General features: G+C 36.9%; 1 long non-coding RNA gene across 2 annotated transcripts in view; it reads left to right on the top strand.

Moving 5' to 3' along the window:
• Nucleotides 1–3,265: 3,265 nt before the first annotated feature.
• The window catches only part of LOC132437291 (uncharacterized), a 464,385-nt gene continuing 447,071 nt past the window's right edge, over nt 3,266–20,579 (top strand). For both annotated transcript variants that reach the window (XR_009521997.1, XR_009521996.1), the window contains exon 1: nt 3,266–3,367. This is a non-coding gene — a long non-coding RNA (uncharacterized lncRNA). The remainder of the gene's footprint in view (nt 3,368–20,579) is intronic.

The raw sequence follows: 20,579 nt of genomic DNA, 5'->3' as shown, positions 1-20,579 counted from the left end.
GATACCATTGTCTTGCTGCAAGTCAGACCTGTTGAAACACTATACTTGGAATGGAACATGCACCACTGAAAGGAGGGAAAGGTGGAAATCCTGGTCTGGCATGTCCTGTGCCCTAGTCCATCACCTCACACCTGACGGTGCTGCTTCCCCTGGACAGTATGTATAGTGTGTACAACCCGCTCAAGTTCCTAAAGCTGCCCACTTCAAGGTCAGGTAGGCATGTTCTGTTTTGCACTGATACAATCATTTGGCTGCTGTCTTTTTTCCCTCCATTGGCCTGGAGGACATTTGTAGCACACATAGAAGCCTTTACTAAATTCACCAGCAAGTTTAACTAATAGCTGGCAAAACCTGTCTTTACTGAACACTAAAATGCCTCTAATGAGAAAAACTGTCTTTCAAAATAGGATGGCCTTTGACATTATTACTGCCTTAAAAGGAGACACCTGTGCCATTATCCAAACAGAGTTTTGTATGTTCATAACTGATGTACTGTCTTTATTAAATCACATGAGGACACTAGTGAATTCTCTGAGGGATCAGAACCCCAGTCTAAGGGACTTCATAAATCAGTGGTTCGGATCATGGGGCTCTGGGTGGAAAAAATTGTTATTTATTTTGGGAATCATTATTTTGATCTGTGTTTTCTCTTGGCGTGTGCCTCTATTGCTGCTGTGGCATCTGCCTCCAATGCAGCCAGATAGCCACCAAATGAGCCGCTTCCACGCTAGTGAAACCCCTTGCTGGTAACTCAGGGCACATTGCGGAAGGTGGGGTGTGTGTGAGATTGTAAGAGCCAAGAGCTGGGTCTCGAGGGGGTGGAGTGTTGTAGGAGATCTTGGAGAGAACACGACCGCTGGTTGACCCACAAACTGGACCCAGGTATTAGAGGCTTTGCATTCGCTCCCCTGTCCTTAGGATGTACACCTTTTGCCCACTGTTCCCACAGTGGGAGCTGTTCCAAGGATGCAGCCTTGACAGAGCAATGTGTTGTCGAGACCATCTGGATGGTATACGTGACTGAACCCGGTTAAGATCTCTGTATAAAGTTTTAAGATTCTCGTTGGTGGGTGCAGAGAGCTGCTCATCTTGCTTCCCCCAAGACACAAGCATTGTATGTAAATTCCCTTACGTATTAAAACTGCCACCTACTAATCTGGAGTGTTCTGCCTCTTTCTTTGGTCTCTCCTTCCCCTCTGTACATGCGCTCCAGTTTGCAAACCAATAAGCAATAAATATTCATTCTTGAGCCTTGTATTTTGTAATATCTTGATTTGTTGTTTAACTCTGTTTATTCATCTTAATAGTTTCTCTGATTAAGGAAGAAACTTTCAAATGGAAATTAGGAAGGATTTGAAACCACTTAAAGCCTTTATAGTTATGTTTGCTATTAAACAGAAGTGGTGAAATGGTATTATATCATTTAGGTACAGTCTTCAGGGGTTTGCAATGCTGGGTACAAAACAAATCTGAACTTGTTATTCTTATGAAAAAATAAATTTGGACAAAGAACAAGAAAATGGATCCTGTGTGGAAAGGAGGAGGCTCACATGTGTTGAAAACATAATTAAAAACAAGATCCTCAGAGGGAAAGACTACCTTGGTAACAGTATTGTCAAAAAGACCTATGGTAATAGAGAAAAACAAATGGGAAATGAGGCTGAAACGTGATGGTGCACAGGAGCATTATTATGATTTTAGAGCCGTCTATGGATGCACCCCATTACGTAGCAGGAGGGAGCTGTACCTCTTTACGGGGCAGAGACACAATCGTAATTGGAATAATCAATGATACTTCTGTTTGGGGGATCTCATTACCAGAAAATTATAGTCAAAATGCAAGAAATACAGAGAAGAGTAATAATAGTGGATAGGGAACTGCTAGGATTACTTCTAGAAGAGATGATTAGAAGAATTAAATAGCTTGGTAAGGGGTAACTGAGAGGGTGCGAGTGTTTCCAATCACATGGAGAATGTTAACCCTAAAGAGAAAGACATGTCAATTATTTGGCATGGTAGTAAGGGCTATAATTAGAAGAAATGTAGTGAGATTAGCAAAAGGGGGATTGGAGCAGCAGTCATAAGACCCACCTGAACACTGACAGGACTGTGCTTAGAAACACAGCCCAGATTTATAGTGTGCAGTTTTAGCTTCTATGATTCTGAACATTTCTGTGGATCTCAGATGTTCTTTTTCCCCCTTTATTACCTTTCCTCCTTACAAATTTTATCCCTCTCATTTGAACCGTAAGTTCTGTGTTCCTTTGTGTCAATACATTTTATGGACCATCTGTGGATTCCTGCCTGCTTAAATACACTATCTTTTAAAATTTATGTTTCAGCTTGAGCTAACAGTCCTTTTGCCAGCACTGGAAACAACCTTTTCCTCACAAATTTGCCTTCCTTTAGTCCATGGGGATATGATATTTCCAAGTACTATAGCATGTATTTCTGTAACCAGAATTTCTCAGTATTCTAATAAAAGGTATAAAAATGTATGGCTATTGGTAACTCATTTAAAATGTTATATCACAGCATTCAGTGCTTCCTAGCTACCAAATTTTAATGGAACTTTAAACAGGCTTGGCTTTGAGTTATGAATGCAATGAAATGTAGCAAAATATATAAGAAGTCCCAGGGGAATGTAAATTGGAGGACAGTATTCCTTTCCTATGGAATAGCTGCCTTCTCTTAAAAGAGTGACATCACTTCTGTAAAGTCTTATCATCTGAGCTTTATCAAGAACCATCTGTAAGGAGCAGAAGTGGAAAGATGCTTTGGGAAACCAAACGCCATCATCCTCAGTGGGACATAGAAATAGGTCTCCAAAGAATATGCACATTAGAGCAGTGCAGGCATCAGTACTCAAGGAAGGCTGAAGTACCTTTACTGATGCCTCTGTTCATAGCAATTTAGTGCCCTTAGGAGGAATGTTCTCTTAATCAAGAATTAAAATATTCCATGTTTTTTGCAAAATCCAGTGACATTTGCAGGATGTCTGAAGGGTAATGTGGGAGAACTCATGCCACAACTACAAACAATAAAGAAATATATTTTAATTGTTCATATGCTTTGGAAAAATATTAAATTTACATCTAGAGAAATTCTTCGTTTCTTCTTCCTTCCTCTCCCTTTTCCTCCCCTTTTCTCTTTTCTGCTTCAATTAATGTTATTAGAAGCAAGACATTAAGTTGTTTTGACTGATTGAAATGTAGCCTAGATGAGTCATAAGAAAAGTGAGGGATTGGCTTTTCTTTTCTTCAGGGGATGTGCCTGACACACAGACAATGCCTGTGGCCTCTTCTGCGATTGGAGACGAGGAGCGTGTGTTCACAGTGATAGCCAGAGCTTCCTCTTGCTTGCTGTGGTGAGTACCACTTGATCTATGCTTGTACGTGATATAAATCCTCTGAAGAGAGTACTGTGTACCTCTAAGTCCTCTAGAGCCTGGTTATAGGATAATATCCTGAGAGAGAATCAGTTGTTCCTCGTTTTAGAAAAAAAATCTTCTGTGACCTGCGCAGGTACCTCCTGTCTCTTGATTCTAGTCCAGTTCAAAAGAAGTAAGTAGGTTAAACGTGTGTCTTTAAACTTTTGCTTAGTACTGCTTGGGCTTGGTAAGAGAGCTCACCATTGTTACTCAATCCTGACTTACCATTTTTAGTTTGGAAATAGGAGAATAGCTCTTGACCTAACTGTCTTACCTTGCTAGTGCTGTGATGATGGGGCTGAGAGGTGTGGAATTAAAAGGGGCCCATTTATATTACAATCACAACATGATCACATATCTTTCTTAGTAAATCTCTAAATGAAATGGAAACTTGGATCTAAGAACAGCAGTAGTTAAACAGGAAATGAAGAACAGTGCCTGAGAGTGTACTGTATCAAGGTGCTGACCCAGGAATTAAATGTCAAGGGGTGTCAGTTCTCAGTCCCTCTCTTTTGTAAAACGAAGTTTAATGTGTACGTTTGCTTATCATACATGCACATGCATGCACACATACAAGTGTGTGTATGTACACATAGTATGTACACACACATGCATACATATGTAGTTTATTTATAAAACTGACAATGGTAGAAAAAACCATAAAGTTGGAAGAATGAATAATATTTCTATAACCCAAAGGTAATTGGAAAGTTACTGCTAATATCCTTTTGGTTTTTTTCCCCCAGGCCTTTATTTAATGTAGTTGTGATTGTCCTGTGTTTTGTATCTTGTTTTTTTCTGAAATTTAAGATGATAATGATCATTTCATATACCTCTGTAAAGCCTTTATAGACATCATTTTAAATATATTTTAAGAGTCTATAGAGTATGGGTAATTCCATGGTTTATTTAACCATTTCCCATATTTGGTGCTTTTGATTTCTCTCTCTCTTTCTAGCTCTCTTACATTAAAAAAACCTTTTTTTTTCGCATTTCCCTCTTCTTTCTCTCGTTCTCTCTTATTTCTTCTCATTTTAATAGGGACTCTGCCAGAACTTTGAGATATGGCTGGCATTTTAAAATGGATGACAGTCTTTGCTTCAGAGAAATATTTATATCCATTAACTTCGGATGTTGAGGAACCTCATAACTGGAAAAAAAATGTGATGGCAGTGCAACTCTCCAAAAGAAAACCTTAAATAATGTTTGCATATGAGTGTATATGGGTGTGCATGTGAGTTTGTATGTATGTATGCATTTGTACCTGTGTGCATGTGTATGTGTGTGTAAGTATGTATGTATGCATGTGTCCACACCTGTGTAATAGATTGAGGTATAGGTATGTCAGCCAGTCAATAAGTTAGGCTTCAGAGGGAGAAGAGCAGCTCCATCAAACAGAATTCCTAAAATGCACTTGCAAATCAGCAGGTTTGGCAACGTGGCCTCATAGTTTTGGGTTTAATGTGACAGTTGGTGTGGACACCTGTTTTTTCTCAGCTTTATTGAAGTATAATTGACATATAACATTGTTTAAGGTCTGCAATGTGATGATTTGATACATGTGTGTATTGCAAAATGATTGTGGTGTGGATGCCTTTTTCAGTCTAGATGCTCTAATAATGATACCTGTGTGCCTTGAAGGAGAGGTGAGGAAGAGCCATGTGTTTAAGCTGAAGCTTAACTATTGGTAGTTCTTTGATAGCCAGGTAATGCCCACAAAAACCTACTGTGGAACCCCACATTGAACATAACTTCCTAGTTTCAAGAGGAAGGGGTAGAACATTAATTTCTAAGTTTTAAGAGGCTATGGACTCACAGACTGAAAAAACAAACTTATGGTTACCAAAGGGGAAAGGTGGAGGGAGGGATAAATTCGGAGTTTGGAATTAACTTATACACACCACTATATATAAAATAGATAATCAACAAGGATATACTGTATAGCACAGGGAACTCTACTCAATATTCTGTAATAAACTAAATGGGAAAAGAATCTGGAAAAGAATGGATATGTATATGAATAACTGAATCACTTTGCTGTACAACTGAAACTAAAACAACATTGTAAATCAACTATACTCTAATATAAATTAAAAATTAAAGTAAAATAAAATAAAATACAGGTAAACAAACAAACAAAAAAAGAGGCTATGGAAAAGAAACAGCATCATCATTATGAGCATCGGTGATGGGGCAAGTTCAGAGACTTCAGCCCAGGGCAGTAGAGGCCAGTGAAGTGGTAAAGGCAGAGGCTTCAGGTGGTGACCTCCCGGAGTGATTTGGAGGCAAACATAAGCTACTACTTGTGGACTTTCAAAAAGTATTTAGAAGAGCTAAGAGCCAGTTAGGTTTAAGTATTGGGATTCAAATACCAATGTTAATATAAACTTACTGGTAGACTTGGGGAGATTTGGGTCGCATGACTAAAACCACAGTATTCAATCTTTGTTCATAAGGGTCTCCCTGTCCCACATTCCCAATTGTTTTCTTAAAGATGGATTCCCAGATGATAACTTACCAGATTTTTCAGTTTGAGTTTGTCCCTAAACAAACCCTGATACAAGTATTTGTGTGCAAAGAGTTTATTTGGAAGATCCCAGAATGCCCAAGTGAGGAATTGGAAAAAATTAGGTGAGAAAAAAAGAAAAGCCAATAAAGGGTGCTGTAATGAGTGGGTTATCCATGTGGGCAACTGGGGCTTGATCCCACTGGGGACCTTTTGAGAAACCAGCCCACAGAAAGCAGCAAGCAGGCCATTTCCATACCTCCAGGAAATGCCTCCTTGCAGCAGAACAGGATGATAAGAAGAAAGATGTGGGTACTAGAGGCGTAAAGTTGTCATCAGGCTGAAAATTGTACACTGCCACTGCCAAAGCTTTCAAGTGGACCAAGGGGTAAAGGATGGGACACTGACAGCATCTGCCACACTGAGCTTACCAAGTCTCTTTCCATTTCAGTACACTGTTCTTGTGATTATGTGCTATCTACATATTTAGGGTTGTCATTCCTTTGCTTTCTGCCATCTAGCAATCACAAGGTTTCTAGGTATCTGAAATAAAATATGCCTCCAAGGCTTTTCTCAATCTCTGTGTCAAAGTTCACTTAAGCAACCAAGGCACAGAGGCCCTTCTACATTGAAGGTTAATTGTGATGTCAATTTCTCCTTGGAAAGAAGAAATATTGAGGCAGAAACAGGCTTGAAATTTGGAAGAGAATTGTGCTACTGTAAGCAGCCTCATTCTGAGGGTGGCCTAATAGAGATAGAGTTTTGGCTCATACCTTTGAAAATCCTCTTTATTTCCACCCCAAATTCAAGTTGTCTGATGTCAGTGCCTATTTCTTTAAATAGCGTTTCTTTCATTTTCCAGTTCTCCTTCATTTTGCTTGTAATAAATCAACCAAGAAGCATTTTTGACCTTTCCTATGTCCTATCTTTCTTTATTCCTTCTTAGTTAAGAATTTTGGAAAAAAAAAAAAAAAAGTAGTTTACACTTCCTCACCATGCAGTCACACCTAAACACACAAAAAATCTGGCTTCCACCTCCACCACTTCACTGAGAATGTTCTTGTCATATTCACCAAAAATATACTGGTAAATCCAATCATCACTTTTTGTTTTTATTCTGTTTGAACTCACTGATTGCTCTGCTGATATCAAGACTGTTACATACTACATGATGAACATCTCCACTTGTATAGTCTACAGAGGTCAAGTTAAAAGCTAAGGTCATCATCTCTGAAACCAGCCACCCATTTATCCTGCCCCAAATTTGCTCCTTCTGTTGTTATCTTGGTGGCTAGCATTATCATCTGCCTATATAGCCTAAGCAAAAAAGAGTTGGAGTCATTTTAGAAATTCTCTATCACTTATTCTCCATATCCAGTCAGCCGTACAGTTTTTACTTCCTAAATAAAATATGTTTCTGAGGCTACATTGTAAGTCATAAAACAATATTTCTTTGACTCTGGACCTGTCTAATCTTTGGAAATTCTAGTTTCCCTCAAGAGCTTCCAAAACTTTTGCAGTGGGTATCTCATTTGTTTCAAGAACGTGTCACTCCTCTGAGATCTGTTATTTAGTCTCTTTACCTTATATCTTCAGTTGCTTCTGAGATCAGCAGTAATTTATGCCCCAGTATCATACTAACAGAAGTCCCGAGGGCCACTGCTGCTGCCTTACAAAAACGTTTCTCCTGCTTCTGATGTTCATTTGCATTAAGGCTGTGGAAACTAAAAACTAAAAATGCTGATCTCCAGGACACTGGGGATACCATGATTCCTGCTGTTACTGCTGTTGCTGTCTGTGACTGCTAATGCATGCCTGGTGATTGTTGAACCAGCAGTCTCCTAAATTATTTTTCTTCTTTATGATATTTCCTGATTATTTGTTTAATTAGACTCTTGGCCAACTATGGCAACCTGTCTTTTAGACAAACCCAGATACAGCTGCATCCTAAGGCAAACAAGACTTAAGCTTAAGGTTGAACCTCTGCTGTATTCTGTTTCCAGTAAAATATTTGAAATTTCTCTGTGTCTCATCTGAGAATCCAACTTGAAATGATAGAAGAAAAGGTTATTTGCCTGGGCCACTCCAACATTTCTGCTGGGGACAGACTCTTTTTTTTTTTTATTTTATAAATTTATTTATTTTTATTTATTTTTGACCACATTGGGTCTTTGTTGCTGCGTGCAGGCTTTCTCTAGTTGCGGCGAGCAGGGGCTACTCTTCGTTGTAGTGCGCAGGCTTCTCACTGAAGTGGCTTCTCTTGTTGCGGAGCATGGGCTCGAGGTGTGTAGGCTTCAGTAGTTGTGGCACAGGTTATTTCTAAGATCATAACTTATGAAGTATGTGAAAAAAAGGGTTTGGGATTCTCAGATGTTTCTGGCATGCATTTATATTTGTATTGAGTTGTAGAAAGTATTTAATGGTTTGAAACTGCCCCTCCTGTAGGCTGTAGAAATAGCAGGTTTACTTATTTGTACTCAAAAATGTCCTAAGAATAGATCTCAGATATCTGAAATGCTGATATTTCAATAATCTCATTTCATTCTATAAGATTCTCAGGATCCTACATTCTCTCCCTTTCTTATCCCCTGTAAGAAATAAATAAGATTGCCTAATACATATTTACATATGAAATGATAGCCACATTATATAATATAGTAGTAGTGAAGAAAAAGCTGACTAAAGTCAACTGAATTTCTATGAAAAGAGGCTTTAAATTCATATGTGTGTGAACATTGTTTAAATAATTCAATATTGTTTTTCTTCATAAAAATTTTTCCCGTAGTGCTTAGTTTATTTGTGAAAATGCAAACAAGTGCTAGAGGCTGTGTTATTCAGTAGGTAAAGTCTTTATCTGTATTAAGTAAATGTGGTTTTAAAGCCTTTATTAGAAGCAGAATTTCCCATGGTCAAATTTGACCCAATGACCACATTATTTGAAAAAACTTAAAAATTCTGCAATAATAAAAAAATAATTTTCTACATGGCAATATTACCGAAAAAGGACTCAAACAAGTTTATGCCCTTACCAGAAATATAATATAGCATTTCACAATCTCTGATGCTGAAATTCAGTTATTGAGTTTTTAATAAAGCACATCATCAGTAAATTGAATAAATGGTTTAAGGCCAAAAAAAATTTGAAAGAACACCATAAACGTTTGAAACCATAAAACTGTAAGCATTCAGAGCTTACAAGTAGGGATTTACAAGAAGTCAATTTGGCTTCTTACACTTGTTAAAATAGGGGTATTTGGTGCTAGTATTAATAATCATAAAAAAATATTTGAAATTACCTCTATTTTATTTTAACATCTTTATTGGAGTATAATTGCTTTACAATGGTGTGTTAGTTTCTGCTTTATAACAAAGTGAATCAGCTATACATACACATTTATCCCCATATCTCTTCCCTCTTGCATCTCCCTCCCACCCTCCCTAATTGGAGTAATTTATGTTGATGTTATCACATTAAATTAAAAATAAGGCATAATGAATTCAGAAGGCAGTATATACACAATTTTCAATTTACAGATGAGTTATTTTCCTCAGGTTCCTTTGCATGTTCATTGAATGGGACTTTGAGAACACAACAATTAAGCTTCCATTATGTAGTTGGATTCCCAGACCAGGAAATGGAAGTGACTTCTGGAGGAAGTAGAGTACTAAATATTATGACGTTTTTTCACTGGGAGTGTGCGTTAAGCATTTTGGCATTTGAGGAGCACATCTTGCTTTATTGCAGTGAGAATGAGAATTACCAACTCTAAATCACAGGATTCTTAAAGCTCCAGTGACCGTATGCCTTGATTTTTCTGAGTTGGTCCTGAAAGCATGTGATGTTGAGGAGCAAACACTCTACAGTGTGAGATCCCTAAGCCAGTGAACTGTGTGCTCAAAATCCCAGCTTGATGCTCAGAATACAGCAAAGAATAAGATAAACTGCTCTGATAGGACTTTGTATATAATGGGGGAGACACACCATTAACATATGATACAAAAATTATTACCATGCAAACAAGTATTACGAAGGGAAAGGACAGGATGCTAGGTAAGCAGGTAAGGAACATCTTAATATTGTCACAGTTTGGACTGGTCAAGAGAGGTGTCCATGAAGACGTGGAACCCACAGGAAAAGTGGGAGTTATTGAAGCTAATAAATGGGGAAAGCAACATCATTGAGACCCTGAAATAGAAGGTTCAGTATATCAGATGAATTGAGAAATTGCCAAGTTTACTGGATTACAGCAAACTAACAGTGTGCCAGTGGGTGAGACTGCAGAGGGAATCAAGGGCCAGAAGGTGCAGTACCTTTCTTAGATGCCTTAGTAATGATCCTAAACTTTATACTAAGGCCAGTGAGTAGTTCTTGGAGGGATTTAGCAGGAGAATGCCTTCATTAAATTTATATTCAATGTCAATAAATGCTGACCTGAATTGAATAATTGAATTGTCTGGATAAAAGCAGAAGTGGATCTAAAGGCAATTTCTGTCAGTGGGGGTGTACTTTGAATCCTTCAGTTTCAAGCCATGCTACACAGCACAGATTTCTGACAGTGGTGATCCTAGCAGGTACTTTGGTTAACAGCTCTTATGTGCTACCATGGCCAGTTTTGTTTGTGTGTGACCAAAACCTAGCTGTTGAGTGCAACCATACATTTGAGTAAGGTGACTAACACTTCTAGTATTCTCAGTATTGAGGGGTTTCCAGGGAAGCAAGGCTCTCAGGGCTAAAATGAGGACAGTGGTAGACAAACAAGGATGGTCAGTCACCTTATTGACAAGACAGAATCATTTCTTATAGAAACTTTGGCTTCAAATGGTTACACCTCAAAGCTGATACATCCAGTTCTGAAATTTGAGTCCATTTCATCCCACTGTTTATTTCTACCACTCAAAGTGCAGGCTATCTGTTTTTCTCTCTTACATGTACTTTTTCCTTTCCCACAATTTGCCTATTCATTCCTTCCTTTCATTAGAAACCTCTACAATATTCTCAGGCTGTTGGGAGAGTCCTTATTCCTCCTCTTTGCTTCAAATGGAACCAGAGAACTACACCTTTGATAGTAATCCTACACTGAGGCTGCTCATGTAGTCCCCAACCTGCATACATAGGTCTGGAGGTAAGAGCAGCATTCCCCTTGCTCCCCAGTGCTTTCACCTTCTACATTCTACTGTAAGAGTTCTTTCTATTTTGACACTCAGGCCATCAGAGCATCTATCCTATACCTTGGCTTGTCAAGGTCACTTTCACACATTCACAGTGAATGCTGGCACCTGCTGGCAGCTGGCTCGTAGCCTCTTTCCCTTACCTTAATTCTCACCACCAAACTCCTTTTATGAAGGTCAAGACTTACCAAATCCAACGCAAACTTTTTAGTCTTCACTTATTTGACCTCCCCGAATCATGTACTCTCACCCAAAGACTAGGACCCCCATCTCCCCTTGGCCTCTCCCAGTGTGTGGGGCGGTGGGGTAGTAATGGGTTCCATAGGCCCATTATGCTACCTCTCAGCCATAAGAAGAAAAGTCTATAAAATAAAAGAGATTTATTAATTTTTGTGAGTTAATTCCATTTTATCCTCCCAAGTATCATGTGAGGTGTGCAGGAAAAGTAGTGTTGCAAACACATATTAAAGGAGAGAAAATGGGGCACGAAGAGAATAAGTAGTTTTCCTCCGAGTTGCACAAGGTGGCAGAAGCCAAAACTAGCATGTAAATCCCCTTCTGATGCTCCTTCCACTGTGCCAAGACGTGTTAGTGAAAGAATAAGGGTATAGAAATTGCCCTCATAAATAAGTTTTTAATTCAAATTCTTATTTGTGTTTATGATTCAGTAGCATGTGATGGAAGAAACTATTAAAGTACAAATTCTGAGGTAGATTTCCTAGGTGATCTTGCATTCAGAATATTGTTTCAGAGCTTATTGAAATGAATTAAGATTGGCTGACATGGCTTTCCATCTGCAATTTCTATGTATTTTGATGTGAAAGAACTACCCTGTGAAATTTGCAATTAAAAGAAAGCAGAATAATAATTTTTATGTAATCTCTGTAGCAGAAGAATCTTAATGGTGGGTAATAAAATGTTGAAATGAGATATATTTTAATTAGGTAATAATACCAAGCTTTGTTTATTAACTACTCTGAAGGTTCTAATGAGCTGTGAATTTCTAAGGCTCTTTGGCAAGGAAATGAAAACATTTAACAATTTCCCAAACTAATCTCATTATGGAGAAGTCAGCCTTGCACATGCTTATTTAAAAATAAAGGTGAAATAGAAAACTTCTCTGCTGGCTCCTCATGATACTTGTTGAATACAACTTCCTTTGTTCTTTTATATTTCTGAAAAATATTATTTTATGCCTAAAAACTAATAGGCCAAATTTTCTGTCCCAGGATAAGCATAACCAAGTTGAATCATCTTTTTGCAGGGCAAGGTTTTAGAAAGACCTCCTAAGTTTGAAGTCTTCTCAAACCTCTTTCTGTCCTCAGATTACTCAGGAGACGTGTGCTAAAGCTGAGGTATCTTCTTTATATCACCAGGGAGATGTGACCATATTCCATCACTCATAGATCCAAGAGGAAAAACGCAGGGGGGCCTAAGCAGGAGGTGACCAGAGCAAATTGTGGAGCTAGTCAGAGCAGGAACATGATTTCAACCCAGATAGGTCAGAATCCGAAGTCCAGGCCTTTCAGGCATATAAATCAAAATTGACATCTGGTCATCCTAATTACCCCGTATTTCCACTTTATTACTGAAATTAATTCTTTAAATGCAAGTTCATTGGTATGTCCTCAGAGTGTAATCCAATCTTTTCTAAGATTAATTTTCCAAAATTCTGAAAGGCAGATAAATAGCTATACATTCTGTTTCCATGTTGACTGTTGGAAGATCCCTCTGTGTAAAGATTTTCTCTCCTGGATTGTTAAATGTTGGTATAGCAATGAAAAATAATTGTATTTTTAAGTTCTTTTAGTTGAATGTTTATCTCTGAGAAAACTGCATTTTGCAAAATGCATTTTCTATTGCTCCCAAGTTTAAGCCTTTTCTTTACTGGCAATAAGACATAATTTTGTTAGAAATAAAAGAGGTTTAACTGGTAATTTTAGAAGAATGTTTTCACAATTACAAGGCATATATAATAAAATAATACTTGTGGTATTCATGATTTAGACACTTTATACAGCCAAACTGGACTTAAACTTTCTATTTATCCTGTCAAAATGTTTTTAGATTCTTGTCTTCAACATGTCATAGCTATTTAATTTACTTTACAGGGGTTTCAACTGATATAATTTGCAATCTTCTACTGATATTTTATCATTAGGACATCACTGGAAGACAGATTCCTCATGGAATATTTCTCTAGAAATAGTTGCCAAGACCATAGCTAAACTTACCTATAAGCACACTTCATATTGTTAGCTGACGACTTGTGGGACAGGTCTGGACTGAATTTAAATTTTGCCTTAAGCAGTGGTGGCAGTGTTATTAACCACTTACCTGTTAGTACACATTTTTGCTTATTTGAAATGTATGATGTGGATTATGTTGAAAGCTACCTCTTTTCTTTGGTATAGCTATTCAAAGTCTATTTGTACCGAATCAGAATTTTAAGAAGCTGAGATAATGAGATTTCTAACTTCATTAGAAAACTGACGTTAATGATACACCAGTAGATTATTAACTCTTAAGGAGGCTCTACTCTCGAGGATACAACCACCAAGTACTGCATCTACAGTATCTGCCCCAGATATTATGCACTGATACTATCATCAGTCCATTCTGATCAGTCCAGATTGCTCAATTTCTTCATCAACTTGGCTCCAGATTATAATCCAACCTGGGTGACATTTAATTCTGTTATAAAGCATATACCAGAATACTGCATTACATGGAAGTTCTAAATTTCTTAGGCTAATATCTGATGTTTAAGCAACCATGTCGCCAAGAAAAACCTAGGACTCTGCAAAGTTCATTGAAGTATTATTAGCTTTTAATACTATTAGTATAATAGTAAATTAAAATAAAAATTAGTATAAACCAATCTGTAAGATTAAGCATAGATTTCAGGATTTTTGCAAAGCCTGAAACATAAACATGGTAGTAGCAGTCTAAATGTATAGTAGTATTTCCCTGATAAACTGGCTTACATTTGAATCTGGTGTAAAATTGAAATGTTTCAATTCACTTTAATATATTCAAATAATCATTGTGACTGTTTTTAAAAATTAAATCACGTCCATCTGCTGTAAAAATGGCATGGACATCATATTTTTCACTGATGATATTGTTCTGTTGAACACTGGGAATGGGTGCAAAAAGAATCATAACTTATGAAGTTATCATTGGAAAATTGAATTCAGTATTAATAATGTCTAGTCAGAAATGTTTGCTTTTGGCAGACTTTTCCAGTGTTTGAATCTTAAATATTAAAAACCCTGTCCATCAGATGAATTTATTCAGTATCCTGTACATTTTGCTGCTGATTCATCTTGGAGAGACCACTGGAGGGCATGCTGCTCAAAACTGCATAATATACATATGTAATACTGAGTTTCTCTTATGGTTGATACAGATGAGTAATAGCATCTTCTCTTTTGCTTCTGGAGATTTTACTTTGAAAAATCTTTACCTACATAAAAGTTGTAATAATAGTACAATGACAGTTCATGTACACTTCACCTTGATTCACCAGTTGCTAACATTTTGCCATATTTTCTTCATAATCTCTCTCTAAACATTCCTCTGCCCCCTGTTATTAATCTCTCCCATATTCCTCCTTTCTTCATCTTTTTCTTTCTTCCTTCCTTTGTTACATCTATAGTTCCTTCCTCCATCTCTCCCTCCATTCTCCTTTTCTTCCTTTCTTCTCTCCATTTTGTCCTCTCTGTTCTATTTTTTGCTTTTATTTTTTTTTTACAACCATTAAAAATTTGTCTTAAAAGTCAGCTAACTTATTAACTAACATACTTCAATATATATGTTTCCTAAGAGCAGACATTCTCCTAAATAACTATGATTCAATTATCACCCTACGAAAATTTAGGAATTTTTCCTAATTGTTCCAGTAATGTCCTGTGTAGCTCCCTCTCCCCATATGTTAAATTTATCCGTATCTTTTTAGTCTCATTGAATCTAGAACAGTTCACCAGGCTTTGGTATCTTTCATGGCATTAACATTTTTACAGAGTTCAGGCCAGTTGTTCTGTAGAATATCCTTCAATTTGGATTTGTTTGTCACCATATCTATTCTTAATATGTGATAAGCTTATATAATCTCTGCTATGATATATGGTATCATTTCTACAGTCTTTCTAAAGCACTTATGTTATTGTTTCCATAAAAATAGGAGTGGTTTTAGAAAAAATGTTGTATGGTGTGCCAACTCATTATTTTTGTCTTTGGCTTTGAGGAAATTCTCAGATTTCAGATTTTTTCCAGAAATAGTCCACTCTCTAACACTACTTTTGGATGATAGATGGTCCTAAGTATTGATAACATTTTGTTCCCTCGGTTACAAGAACTTGGATATAAAAATATGAAACCAGAACATTGGCCATTTCTTGTTTAAAAATAAAATGTGAATCAATTTACAGTCAAATGATAATTTATTATATCACTATAAGAGTGTCTGTAGACATTTATTAAATGCTAGATAGATGAGACAGAAATAATAATCAAAATACTCCTAACATTCTAGTAGTTTTAGAATAAGGTGCGAGAGAAGACAAATACACACAAATACCCAAAGTACTCAAATATAGAATTGCAAGTGCTTAGATGTGTGAACAAAGTGTTAAAAAACGTAGAGCAGATAACTTCTCTTGCTGCCTGGCGAGGAGTGGTTTGGGGGCTAGGGTGTCAGGACAGGCTTTACATTTGAGATGGCAGTTGAGGTGTGGAAACAGTTCAGTGTGTTGGTAACATGCTCAGGTTTTAGTTACCCAGGCTTGTTTCTGAATTCAATTTTGTGATCTTTGGTAAAATGCAATAAATATCTGGTCCACAGTTTACTCTTCTGTAAATTGGGGTTAATAATACCTATCCTGTAATGCTGTGAGGATTGAATAAGATAATGGACATATGTAACCTGAAGTAAATGTTTGATAAATGGTAGCTCTTACTAGTAGTGTTATTTAAATGTGACTGGTAGTTCCTTTCATAGAGAAGTAGAAAATGACACAAAATTGTGACATATATAGTGTGCTAGAGAAAAGGATGTTTTTCTGTGTAGTCAGCAAGCTTGTCAGGAGATTAAGGCTGCAAAGTTTGTCCTCAGATTCTGTGGAACTGTATGCTAACTAAAGAAGAGAGGATGTAATCTTTAAACACAGATTTTTGGAAAGGGGAAGTGTTAGGATAGGATCTGTGTTTTACTAAAATCAATCTGGGGTCAGTGTAAGTGATGTGTTTGCCGGATCTTAACCTAAGAGGTCTTAGATGACTTGAAAGCTATATATGCACATACAAAATATAGGGATTATAGACTTTTAAAAGTCATCTAATCACTACCCTGGGGCAGAAGGATATGATTCACTGGACTTCAGGAAGACTTTTATTTATTTATACTTCACTTTTAAAAATTATTTTTGTATATTTAAAAATATACAGTAAGCATTGGCAAAATAAAACAGGCACATAATTTATGAATAAATAAATGCACATATGCTGTGAGTGCACAGACAAAATTTTTTTACTGAGAGGTGAGTGATGCAAAATGTTTTGAGATCTCCACTTCAGAAGTGCTAGTTCAGATATGAGAACTTCTGAAATAAAAGAAAGCAAGCTAGTTAGTGTAGAGTTTCAGTGGTCCTGATGAGTTTTAATGAGAACTTGACCTAGGTTGGTAACACTGGAATTGAGAAAGGGACTGTATCTGAAAGACTGAAAAATAAATTCATCATCAAGACTTGAAAGCCGTACTATCACTGTGGATATCTTTGCTTATCAAGGATTTGAAGGAGAGTAGTCAGAGATCAGCTGAGAGATTGTAGAAAATACATTCTACACTTGGGTCATTTTTAAAGTCAAATTTAAGTTATTTGATACCAGGTTGCCTAATTGAATTACAGAATTCAGCTGATAAATAAGAAGTAAAAGAAGGATAATAATGTGTATTCAGTTTTCAGTATAGATGTGGTTTTGTGAGGAAGAGTTGATTAGAGCAGAATTTTCTACCTCGTTACATGAATTGAGTGGTGATAACTCAATTAAAATGATTAAAGTATTAATTAACTACATGATTTTATGGAGAACAAAGTTGTGTGCTTTATTGATACAGAGTCAATAGGTTATGGTTAATTTTGAGAAGTGCACTTACTGTGTCTGAAGGAATCAAAGTTTGCTGAGTCACAAACTGCTAAAATGAGCAAGGAAGTAAAGTTTTTCATGAATCAAAATCAAATATGAATAAAGGACACATATTTGTTTTGTAAAATGACAGTAATATATGTTATCCTCAGTCTTGTCAATATAGAGGTATTCTTTGATTTTGTCATACTCCTCTGTCAAAACATGGAGGATTGTTTCTTACTTCTTATGAAATCAAGGGAGTATGAGTATTTTAAAACCACGCTTGAAAAAAAAAGTATACTAATCTAATTAGAGAAAAACAAGGCTTGGGAAGTTATCCTGTATATAACAGAGCTACATTTTCTATAAAACCCTGATTCATTCATTCATTCTTCACTTATTCACTCTTTCAATCAGTCATTCATTCATGAAATATTTATTGAATATCTCCTGTGAACTAAGACAGGTAGGTCTGTGGTAGGCTTGTTAATAGTGTGAACATGAGAGCAAAGGATCCTCACTTTATGAAACGTCAATCCTAATAGGAGAGACAGACATAAATTTTAAAAAATACATAAATAAGAGTAATTATAGAGTGTGATAACAAATGCTGTGCAGTTTAATAAATGATATGATGGAGAGTACCTGAAACGTGGAGTGGTGTGTGTGGCGACTTTATACACAATGGACAGGGAAGGTCTCTGAAAATAAGTGAGACTTGAGAGATGAGAAGGAACCATATCTCTCTCCCCAGACTTCTGCTCTTCATGGAAACTGAAAACAATTTCCTATCTTACCATAATTTTCCTTCTCTCTTCCAAGCAAAAATAAACACAAATATAAAATCATCCCTCCCTCAATCAACCCATGATGAAGCTCCTCAACATACAACTCTGCCCCATCTAGAAATGTCCTTGAATTACTCTTTTCTGCCTATTTACAGATGTATTCTCCAATTACTGCCTTATCCTTTCTAGTGTAGCTCACCTTAGTGTCTTCTGCTACTTCCCTGTCTTTATGTTTCCTACAGTTCAACCCAGCTTGGCAAAGGACCTGCAGCTGAACAACTCAGTAAGAAACTAAAGGGATATATTCAGATGTCAGGATGAGGGAAAGTATGTAAGACAGATTTTAATAAAGTTGCTGACAGTGCTGTAATTTATCCTTTATGAAAAAGGCTATAATATGTACTTTGGCATCCAGTGTCCCTTTCCATCCAAATCTCAATCCTTTGGTCCCCTACTCCTTCCACTGGGTTGAGTGTCACATCTTTCTGTTACTCTTACTTTTGTTCTTGTTCTTTCTGAATCAAGCTTACTGTGCTCACCGAAGTATTTTCTATTCAATCAGAAAGGAGGGTTGGTGTTTTTATTGATTACTTTTCTTCTTAAGTATAATCTGCCAACAAATGCTTGACTTTACCGTAAGTGAAATAAACACAGGGTGTTGCTCTGTCCCAAAGTCCTTATCTGAGGACTGTTAAAATACCTGTCCCCACATCTGGGTTCTGATACATTCCAGGAGATTAGTGCTAAGTGGCCAGAGAGTTGCTGTCAATGACCAACTCTTATGAACAAAAGGTAAATTTGAAGGCATAATCCATAATATTGTCCCCAGGCTAGTTCTGAGGGTCTTTTGATAGAAAGAGGAGAAATGTTTCTCTCCATGCCCATGAAAATCTATATATTTAAAGATTCATTCCTTGTATATGCTTTCTTACATTAACTTTTCTGGTCCCCATGACTATCCTGGAACCTGTAGACTGAAGTCCATTGTTTGACCCTATCCGTGAGGACTGGCATGGTAACCTCTTTTTTCTCATCTTTAATTAAATTTATTAACATTGATGATTCTGGAAAAAAGTCTGTTTGTTCAGTATCCTTTGGCATTACTTTCTTTTGCATTGACTTGCCCCAGCCATTTTACCTCTCCAAACTATGCTCTAGCACTGTGTGATCTATTATCAAAGACTCCTGAATCTCATCACTATACAGAAAACTTCTCCCTTTCCTCTGATGCATTTTTATAAATTGATACCCTCAACTCCCTGACTTGCTCTGCATTCTTTCTAGGGCTTCTAGGCATTCAGTCGTGGAAATGGAAGTCTGCGTCTCCAAGTCCTCAAATTATTCTTAATGCAAGACCCATAATATTCCTCTTAATTTCTGTTGATTCTCAATCTCTGAGACCTGCCATTACTGTAGTATTTCAGTAGAACATCTCTTTTTCAGACCTGGAATGTAATTTCTGAAAACTTCTCTAGTTCCTTAAAGGAAGGATTTTTCAGTCCTCTGAGGTTTCCAAGCACCAGTGAATCAGGTCTTAGCCTGTGGGCCAGACAGACGTCCTGAGACTATTCAGTTGTACCTGTCACAGATCGCCTGTCTTCTAAGACTCAGATGTTTCAATAAATCATGTGTCTATAGATGTGGCTTAAATACTAATTTTCTTCCTGCAGCCTCATGAGGGAGTCTTAGATTTTTACAGTCTAGCAATCTCACATAGTTCTAAGGCTCTCTATTCCATTTGGTATGTCTAGTTACAGACCAGGCATTCTCCCTATCTTAGAGTAATTCTTACAGTTCGCTTCTCACCTTAATATGGTACTATAAGGGCAGTCCAATCATGGATTGTGTCTATTCAGCTTGTCCCCCAAATTCAGCAACCTGACTCTCATGATGATAGGGCATTCTTGGTCCCCTGGAAGTACTGCTGGGCAGTCACCTTATATCTGAAATTCCATGAGTCCCTGAAATGTTACTTGAATAAAATAAAGTCTTTTTTTCCTATTGACTTTAAGAACAGTCACAGCATATTGTAACATTAAAAAAACTGAAAAGAGATACTGTATTTTGGGGGATTTCAGAAGGTTTCAGATAAGGACGTTGTATTGCATATTATGTGGCATAATTAAACATCTCTTTGTCATCAGTCCTATTTCTCATTGCAGCTGGTCAAATCTCAACTTCCTTGTTTGTCTTCCTTTTCCTGATAAACGAACATTGCTGGTTCACTGGTCTTTTTCCTTACAACCACTTCCTTCCTTCCTTTAGCTCAGCTCCTCCAATATTGTGTCTCTACTTTCTCACCTCTTTTAGCTACCACTAAGAATCTCTTGTCCATATTTCCATGCACTTTCTTATTCCAATCCACTTAACCATTTTCTCATTTTTCTATCCTCCTTTCTAAGACTATTATACCTCAGCACAATGATGGCCTCCTGTCTGAAGTGTACACAAAGGATAAAAGCAAAGTACTACCTTAGGATAAAGGTAAATATCTTTACATCCTTTCAATTTGATAGTTTTTGTCTTTATCACATTAATACAAATTTCATAACTCTCA

The sequence above is a fragment of the Delphinus delphis genome, chromosome 14 (assembly GCF_949987515.2).
Source record: "Delphinus delphis chromosome 14, mDelDel1.2, whole genome shotgun sequence".
Taxonomy (NCBI): domain Eukaryota; kingdom Metazoa; phylum Chordata; class Mammalia; order Artiodactyla; family Delphinidae; genus Delphinus; species Delphinus delphis.
The sequence above is the reverse complement of the archived record's forward strand: the minus strand, read 5'-3'. Positions and strand labels throughout refer to the sequence as shown.